This window comes from Tupaia chinensis, unplaced genomic scaffold (genome assembly GCF_000334495.1).
Source record: "Tupaia chinensis unplaced genomic scaffold, TupChi_1.0 Scaffold000245_1, whole genome shotgun sequence".
Taxonomy (NCBI): Eukaryota; Metazoa; Chordata; class Mammalia; order Scandentia; family Tupaiidae; genus Tupaia; species Tupaia belangeri.
The window spans coordinates 223495-233779 of NW_006159723.1; the positions used below are offsets into that span (position 1 = coordinate 223495).

The window sequence follows — 10285 nt, forward strand, 5'->3', positions numbered from 1 at the left end:
GGAGTGGCGCGGGCGCCGGCTCTGCTAGGCTCCGGGCCCCACCTATTGGCAACCAGACGGGCCGGGACCGGCCGGCGGGCGGGGGCGGGCGCGGGCTGCGCGTCATTATCATGCACAGCGCTCCGGCTCGGGCTCCAACTCTGCGCTCTCCTAAGCCGGGAGCCGAGCGGAGACGGCTCCCGCAACCTCCTCTGCCTTAATGCGACGATTTCCTTTTCGGAAATTCGCGTCCGCGGGCCAGCGAGGTTCGTTTGCTGAGCTGCAGAGGGGCCCCCTCTTGGGGAATTTTTCTGGGTACAGGACTTTCATCTGTCCACACGGCTTGACGTTCTGCAAATCGAGGCGACAGATGGGTCACAGTTTTCCCCGTTTCCGTCCCCCTGCCCCTTCCACAGCGGAACACACACACACACACACACACACACTCTCACACTCACTGTCGCTCTCTCTCACTCTCCCAGTAGGGGAACCTGCTGCCGGTGGAGGTTGTGCCTGCCCAAGCAAGGGGCTCAGGTCTGGCGCTCGCCCACAGTGGCCAGCCCCTCAGCTGGGGGGTGCTCCCTGTCTTGGTCTCAGGGCTGTCTGTAAACATGTCTGCCATTCGCTATCATTGATATCACTACAAATGTATATGTCTGTGCAAGGGGTAATGAGGTCAGGATTCAGAAGACCTTGCACTTAGGCATTAAGTCAATTAAGCAGCAGATAGCTTGCCCTGTTGGATCTTTTTTTTTTTTTTTTTTGCGTGAGGGGCTAGCAGTGCCTGTGGGTTCAGAACTTTTAAGGGAAGAATTATGGTCTCTTTGAGGGATTCAGTAATATTCTGATAGAGTTCAGAAATGAACTATGTTTCTCTTAAAGAAATGGCTTGCATTTCTGTCTGCTGTAAGTGACTGGGGCAGGAAGGAGATACATTGTCCTCATACCTTCATATTCATTTTTTGATTAGGAGTTTCTGACCTAGGTTTCTCATTCCAGAGGAGAGAAGGCTTGTGGGAAAATGCTTGTTTTTACTGTTTATTCTGTGGTCTGCAGGATATATACATTATTTACAAACACCTACAGCTCTTGCTGTCCTTCACCAGATGAATAGTATTTTGCAGTGCAGTCTGGGCATTTGTTTCAAAATTGAACACAACTGTTGTATTTTTCTTTCGCTTACTGTTGTCTGTCAGTGTGACATGGCTTACTTTTTTATAACTAGGTTAAAAATCTGATTGTATATGTAAAGTATGTGTATCCTACTAAAAGAAATAGTTACTTCTCAGTTAATTTGACCTGAATGAAATTAGTACATTAGACAAAAGATGAACTTCTTTTACAGACAGCCTAATATTGCCATGAAGCTAAGAAATTGATTGCTTCAAAAGCTTCTTCTTTACAATATACTGAAAAATATAGCTCTCAAATGACAAAAACAAAATGATAGGGCTAATTAATTTATGTATACCTCTTTTGTTTAAAGCCCCTACTCTTCCATCTGTACTCAGCAAAGTTAATAATAAATTCAAAACTGAATGTCTATTTTAAAATTGTGAAGCGCCAGTTAGTTTGCATTGGATTAGTTTACATAGTTGGTTGAATAAGAAAAGAAAATACATTTTCTTAAAGAGGTGAGTGCCTTTATTTAAATATTTAATGTGAACACTAGACTTATGGGGGAAATGATTAGTTTGAGACTAGAGAGATGAAAGTGATGAACTATTTCAACCCCAGAGATTATAAGGTTAGATGCAGAAATGAAAGATTTTCCCAGCCTCATGTGATGTGTTCAAGCAGAAAGTGGCTGCAATTCAGAGTTCAGGCAACCTGGAAAGATAAAAAGACACTGCTCTAAGAGGTTCTTTAAATATTGAATCCTTTTAGTATTGAACCAGATTATACGTATGAAAATTTCTCCTTCATTCTCTCTGTTTTTACTTCATGCTTGTAGTTGAATACAGTCAATGACATGTTTTCCACTGTAATGTGTTTTATTAAACACATGAGTTCACTACAATGATGAGATGTGCTATAATGGCTAAACCATAATGATAGAAATGAAGACGTATCTCTTAAAAATGTACAGCATTGTAATTTGTTTCTGTTCATCATCCTTTGAAGACGTATATATTTGTTCCCTTATGTTTGTTTATGAGACGTGCACTCACACGTACACACACATACGTTTACAGATAAATCACTTCCACTGTGATCTTCTTTGCCCCAATAAGAGAAAGGCCGTTTGACTTGTAAAAACTGTGCGATTTTGAATTATGCTTCTACTTTGAGCCTGTGCATTGATTGAGTAATTTCATCAGACCCCTATTACTTGATTGCCTAGAAGTTTCCTAATGATCTACATGCTGTAGGAAGAACCAAAAAGTCGTGAGTGGAATGGCAATGATAGTGTGTTTTATGAGGCTATTCAGAAGTCTCTCTGATTTATGTAGCTAGAAAGCTCCAAAGTCTTTGAGATTAGCCACGCTGACTGCTATTTTCTTCATACATCAGTCATCCCACACTCTTTACTCCCTAAACACAACAGGAGTTTAGAGCACCGCTTTAATTAAGCAGGGATTAGGTGGCATTTCCAGTCAACTGCACAGTTTGTGTTTTGATTCATATCTAATATGGAGGATCTCCTGTTTTAACAGTTTAATATATGCTCATTTCTTTATCTGGTTCCTGTGCTCACAAAACTGCAAATTAGCTATCCTCTGTTATATATCTTTACAAGGGAACCCTCAAAGAGTATATTTAAATATTACATAGATTACCAGCATATTTTTGTTGTTATCAGTCATAATAAAATACCTTATGTCAACATGGAGTAGAAAAGAAGCATTTATTCCTCTTTTTCTCATAAGTAGACAATACATTATCCTCTGAGATCATATCATCAACTATGACATTGGGTTTGAAAAGCCTAAGACAATTCACAGTATATTTTCATCATAAGACCATCTGAATTAAAGTGCAAAATTGGGTGAATAGAATACATCAACACATTAAAAACAATAATAGGTGGTAAATTGAAAGCATCAGTTTTCATTCCGCACTGAGGACTTCTATCAAGTACAGAATGTAAAAACATGCCCAGAACAGGCACTGCGTCTTCTAACAGAATATTTCTTTTTCAACTCCATAATTTGCACGTTGCCCTCCAGAGTCACCTACGACCCTTTGCACTGTGCTAGACCATCTCCAATATTTATCATCCTTTTACTACTTGTAGCTACTTGCTCCCTAAGTTTTGGATAACGGTACATGTAAACTTTTAGAAAGTATTATGTTTACTGTGTTTTTTTTCCTGAATAATTAATAGTTAAAGCATGGTTCAGGTGTACATTACAGTAGACGGTGTTAATCAAAAATATCAACTACGACATGACTAATAAGCCATTACACTAAGGACCTTTACTTTCTATTCCAGGTGAGATGCACATCTACTAAATATCTTCTATAAACTGAATTCAGATACAAATAAAAAACAAGGTTAGTGTGGTAAAAATTCAGCAGTGATAGTGCAGGCAAGAGGGTGCTGTTGTGGAGTGTTGATACTGAGCCATATGGGAAGGCCTGGGGTTTGGGTCCAGGGTAGAAATGAACATGCCAGGCACATCCTTGGGAATGCCCTTGATTTTTGCTGGTTGGAAGGCTTGGGATGCGGGCAGATTGTGGAGTGATGAGACTCTGTTCAACCCCAGGAAATAAATAAATAGATTTAAAAATTAAGATGATTAATCTTTGATTAAACCACAAATTTAGAAACCAGTTGAAATTGTTAAGAACAATGGAAGATGCATTTTGTTGAATTCTGATCTTTAGGGCTGATCTTTACCAGATTATAATTTTATCTTAAAGGGATATTTTAACTTTTAAAGTACACTTTTTAATCCAGAAGTTTATTATTTTCCCCTTTACCTATAGTATTATTTTAATTTTTAAAAGCAGTATCTATTGACTCATCGTGACGTTTCAGTGTATAGACAGCATATTGGTGAGTAGTAATGTTTAGGCACTCTTATTACACATACGTTTGTGAGCAAATGCATTTATGGCCAACGAAGATAGCTTTGCCATTAGGTGTCACTGCATTCTGAGCTGCTCCTTTGTAGTCCTACTTGTAAACCACATGAAATATTTTTAAATTCTCAGGGAAAAAAAATGCCATTTAATGAGATTTGTGATGCTGTAAGATAGGTGGTTTTTTATTTTCAAACCAGGAAGTAAATATTCTCCCTGTCTCTTATTCTTATAAGAGTTTAATCTAGGACTCAGCAACACCTAATACTCTCTGAATTGATTAGATTGCTAGACGGAGTGATGTAAATCTTTCTCACATATTTAACATTCAATAAATATAGATTCTTAAATAACACTATTCTTTGTGATAAAAACCTCACACACCAGGAAGGAAGCAAATATACTTGATGGTGCTAGTGTAAACATACCCTAGTGAATAAGGTAGTTTGTCTAAATGGGTCAGTTTGACTTACTTATGGGTTACCTAGGGGTCCAAAATGAATGATGCTTTTGACATGAAACATATGTATGTACCCCGAGCTTGGAGTAAAAATATATCAGGGGCATACATATAAATGTTTTGAAAAATACTATCAACCATTGACTTTTATGACTGATCATAGATGTTTTCAGATACATTTTGTATGGTGAGGTTACGTTTCTGTCGATCCCCTGCATAAACTTATCACCACCACTACCACTAGCACAACAACAGGGATTGTTCGCTATGTAAAACCAATGGCTAATCTCACTTAGTAATTTGTTTATTATTTTTTTAATAGGCATACTCTTCTTTCTATCATATCCCATTATAAGAATAATGAAGAGTATAGGAAAGAAAATTTGGGGGGAAAAATAGAGAGGTAAGACATTTGTCGGACACAGATATGGTTATTACCTGTTGATGTGTATAGTATTCTCAGCTGGGCTGGTCTGAGGAGTATATCATGCTGGGTGAAGACTCTACAATCTAAATGATGTATAGTGATTGAATATATAGGTAATAATAATTAAATAAAAAAACAATAGAGGGTGAAATTCAGAGCAACATTTTATCTGAACATATACATTAATTTTTTAAAGATTTTTTTATTTCTATTTGTTATTTTTTAATTTGACCAGAGGGTGACAAAGAGAGAGAAAGGGAAAGTGAGAAAGCAAGCCACCAGGTCCAGGACTCAAACCGTGGTCGACCATATGGGAATCCAGTACCCTTAACCACCATGCTACCTGCCGGCTCCTGAACCCTGAACATTGACTTATTTTTTTTGAACATTGCCTTTTAACATGACAGAACCACATAATTAGAGAAAGCATGACTGGGTTAAATGAAAGAACAATTTGTCTTATGTTAGATTTTTGCCCTGTGCCAATATTAATTAATAATTGATTATTAGTTAGAATATTGTATTATTAAAAAATCAGATTAAGTTAAATGATTGGATGGATGTCTAAAGGATAAAGAAAAAAATAGAAAGTAATTATAGGATTGATTATTAAGGACATGTGTGGATTTGGATCATTCAAATTGGTTAGTTTCAGTATTTGAGGGAAGACACAGATTTCAGCTGAGTGTAAAACACATGGGGGAATATTAGGACCTAATAAGTATTCTGGATTAAAATTTATAAAGTTTGGAACTAAATACCAGTTTTACAGGTAGCTAATTGAGCAACATTGGACAGTAATTCATTTAGTCCACATTTTATAAAACATAAAGCAAGATTTAGACTGATGTTCATATAAGTTCTCAAATTACATGAAATAAAATGAAAAATTCCTAAATTCTAGGAGTATAAGAAAGGAACTGGGGGAAGAGATCCAGTCAAGTGAAATTCATTTAGCGATACTTAACAATAATACCTAGCTTTAGAATGAATTTTAAAAAAAAAGAGGAAATGAGATAAAAACCATAACCTTATACTCAAAATAAGGACTCCTTAGAATGAAGTTGCTTCTTGGTTCAAATAATTATGCTTAGTCTATTTTTCATCAGTTATTCCAGATAACTCTAGTATCAGACTGAGACAGCCAGGATTATTTGTGTTTTTCGTTTGTTTTAGATTTTGTCTTTGTTCTGTCTCCCATTAATACCAAGCTGTTACATTCAGTGGTACTCTTGTAATATGCTACAAAACTTGAGCTTATTAAGGCTGGTAGAGGAATGAGGATTTGTATGTTCTATTCAATATTGTGTGCACTAACCTTTAGAATTTACAAATGGGAAGCACACCAGGAATTTCCTTGATATCTCTTACAAAATGGAGAGTATAAAAGGAAGGAACCAGTTCAGAGTTCCCGTTGCACAGAATTCCTGCTCCTGGTTTTTCTGCTTCTGCCTGGTGGTGTCCACTCAGTGGTTATCAGGGTTAGGCTGGCTTCACTCCCGGAAGCTTCCCCGGGAGAAAGGCTGAGGCCAGAGGCGATGCCAGAACTTAAGCACCTAAGGGCTCTTCTCTCTGTGTTAAAATTTGTTAAATCACTCTGTAGTCAAGTCTGTTATTAACAAATATTTTTACTCATGAAAAAAAGCAAATGATTATATGGAAATAGCAAAGTACTATTTTAAAAATAATCTTACTCTTTTGCTCTGAGTATCTTGATTTTTCCTAAGTAACTTTAAAGTATTTGTTTTGTTATCAAAATGATTATAATTCTAGAAGTTGATCTCTATGAAACCATAGGGTAATATTGGCATTACTACCAACATGCATGCAGTATGTGTGCTAGTTGGGAGAAGGTTTTATTCATTCGGCAAACATTTATTCTTAATCTATTCTGTTTGAAGTTTTCTTTCATTCCCTGGAATTACTGTTGAACAAGCAAGCTATGACTTGTATTTAAGGAGCTGACATTCTCATGGGGGGAAGAAACCAGATAAGAAAGTGCATGATATAGTATCAGATATGATAAATACTATGAAGAAAATGAGGGAGAGGCCTCACGGTGGCTCCGGGTGAGGCATGAAGCTCTGGGAGACAATCTCACCTGGGAGGGTTCCCAGTTCAAATCCAGGGACTTTCCTGAAGGCACTCAAGTACATAGTTGTGTGTGATCTGAGGCTGCCTGAACACTGGGGGTGGATCACAGAATCAGGACCTTGGTGGAACCTATCTCTCTCTTGTTCGCTTAAGGAAGAATGAATAAACTTAAAAAGAAAATGAGGGAGGGCCACAGGTGGTGTGGTGGCAAAGGCACTGAACTTCCACATGGCAAACTGCAGTTCGAGTCCTGGGCCTGGCAGCTTGAAAATCATGCCAGGCATGTGTGCGTGCATGCCCAAATCCCAAGAGGAGAATGGAGAGGGGATTGTGCTGTGGCCATCCTCCCTGGAAGGGGTGATTTCTCACTTCCCCTCTTTCTGTATCTCTGTTTCTCTGTTCTCCAGGGAGCACATGTGCCCTTTGACAAAAAACAAAAACGCAAAAACAAAAAAGAAAGAAAATGAGGGAAATGAAGAAATGCTAAGTGCAAAGTATGCTGTTTGGATATAATGGCCTAGTGAGACCTTGCTGAGGAGGTGATCATGGAAACAGTAACTTAATTCAAAGAAACGGAGTGAGGCTTATGAAGATCAGGATTTCAGGCTGGTAGAGGGTACGCAGAGGGCAATGGCTATGAGACCACACACTAAGGATTTTGCTTAGTTTGTTTAAGGAACATTTTGTAAAGCCAGTTTAGACACAGTTTAGTGAACAAAGCGGGAAGTGGGAGGAAATTAGGTCTGAGAGGGAACTAGGGCAAATCCCACAGCAACTTCTAGGTCATAGTAAGGTATTTTGATGTAGGTATGTACGGGTTCAGGTCAGTTACATGATATGAAATGCTTTGTGTTTTAGAGAGATAACCTTCTTCGCTTGGGTAGATTGGATGAGCAGAAACATTTACAGTAGTGAATTAGACTAAGTTGAGAGCATTTGTCAGACAGTGGATAGAATTTTAAGATAGAAAAAAAAAGGGGGCCAGCAGGTGGGGTGGTTGTTAAGGTGCTGGACTCCTACATGGCTGACTGTGGTTCAAGTCCTAGACCTGGCTGCTTCAATATCGTGCTGGACATGTATGTGTGCGCATGCCCAAAATCCCAGGAGGAGAATGGAGAATGGATTGCAGTGTGTTCATCACCCCTCAGGGAGTGAATTCTCACTTTCTCTCTCACTCTCTCTCTCTGTCTGTGTCTGGTTTGTGCTGCCACCCCCCCACCCCCCAAAAAACATACCAACTTATAAAAAAAGAAGAAGAAATGTAATTTTCTGATAGATTGGTCAGGTGGAAGAAATCCAGAAGTATAAGGGCTTCCATGGTATTTTATCTTAGCAAGTGGGTGAAACGTAGTGCTAGTACCTAAAGTCGGGGGGTATGGAGAAATGAGCAAGTTTCATGTAGAAATAAAAATTGATATTGATTAAATTTTATATTTTTATTAGTCTTCACATCTGAGAACTTGAGTCGACATTTAACTGGAGTCTGGAATTGAGGTGGAACTTTGAGATTTGAGCTTTAGAATAGAAGTCGTCATGTAAATAGGTGAGAGTTGGAATATATTGAGGGGGCTTCAAAAATTTCCTGGAAAATGAAATCGAAAGTATGGATTTATTTTGGTGCATCGTATTTTTATAGTATGCATCTTTCACGCACTTTTTGAAGACCCTCTCCTACATGGTCATTTTTGAAAGATTTCAATTATTATTACCAGTAAGAGGATTTAAAATAACTTGCCCCGTTTTACCTCAAAGTTTCTTGATTCCTGAGTTGGATAGCAAGTATTTGGATAGCATGCGTTCAAATAGCAATGAAACCTGTATTTTTTATTTTTATTTTTTAAATTAATTTGGGAGAAAATGCTTCTGGACCAAAGCCACTGGAATTAGCCAGAGGGAAACACTTAGATGTGCTTTCAGGCACATTTTCTACGAACCATTCTGAACTTTTGCTTCAGTTAGTTTCCCAGATTAAAATTTAGTTTTTTAGTTAGTAAAATTAGTTAGTAAACTCAATTTTTTAAATCATGTACTATTTTATTTTTCTTAATTTGCTATGCAGTGTGTACATTTGCCTGAGAAAGAGGGAGAGGGAGAAAGAGGGAGAGTGAAAAAGCACCCTCAGGAGGTATGGCCATGCTTTTGGACACATGCACATGTGCCTGGGATGCTTTTCAAAGCCACTGGATCCAAGACTCAAACCGTGCAGTCAGCCATGGGGGACTCGGCTGCCTTACCTACAAACCGCTGGCTGGCCCCAGTCACACAGTAATTTCAGGAACACACGATAGCCCTAGATAATAAGTGGCATTAAAAGAGCATAAAATTCTCTTGTTATAGAACATTGGAGTTGAGATTGTTTACAGGTTTCCTCTAAGTACAGTAAGTTCTGTCCTGTATTTGACTTGCTTAAAGGTTATTTTGGGAATTGTTTTTTAAAAAAGAATGTAGTTGAGTTGGCCCATAGTACAGCGTAGGCTGCTCACAGAGTCAGATCCTACTTAGCGCTATGGTTCAAATTCAGGCCAGAGGGACTTGGCAGACCATACTGGGCATTTGTGTGTGTGTGTGTGTGTGTGTGTGTGTGTGTGTGTGCACGTGCGTGTCTGAGGTCCTGATGGGGTAGAGAAATGGAGGAAAAGGGTTGTTGTAGCATAATCACATCCTGTTGGGGGTTGCTTTATCTCTCCTTTTCTCTGTGGTAAGCTCCCATGCCCTCTGGCAGTCAAAAATAAAAAGAATGTAGTTATTACCTACAGCAGTGTTTATCATTGCAGAGGAAATGAAATAAATGAAAGAAATTCATATACTTATTTTTAATAACACATGTAAATATTTCTTCTTATGGACTTTTTATTCCTAGTCGTGCTGTATACCACCGCTGGACAGATCTTTAGTCAGAGGTCAAAGTGAGGAAAGGAAATATGTTTAATTTTCTAACTTCAGAATTCAGCCTTTTGAAATGAATCTTAGTTCTTTCATTGACCTATTAATGCACCCATGAGTAGTGTATATCTGTTTTGCATCGAAAATAAGAACATCTGTATTAAAGTAAAATGCCAGTTGCAAGAAAATGATATTTTTCTGTGTCCTTCGTCATTTTCACTGCTCTAACTTTTATGAAAACATTTCTTTTTTCTTGCAGAACAATGTATTATGTATGTCTCCTGGTTGTTTCTGCTTGGCTACATGTATTAATTGATGTGTAAACATGGATAGTGAGATTATAGTGCCTTGTGGTTTGGGAACAGCAGTGACTGACAGAAAAAAAAAAAAAGCGAACTGTGTCGTGGCCGGGC

General features: G+C 38.2%; 1 protein-coding gene across 1 annotated transcript in view; it reads left to right on the forward strand.

The window, feature by feature from the left end:
- Window positions 1-10285, forward strand: part of LOC102476311 (glutamate receptor ionotropic, delta-2) — a 909022-nt gene that overhangs the window by 984 nt on the left and 897753 nt on the right. The window lies entirely within an intron of this gene.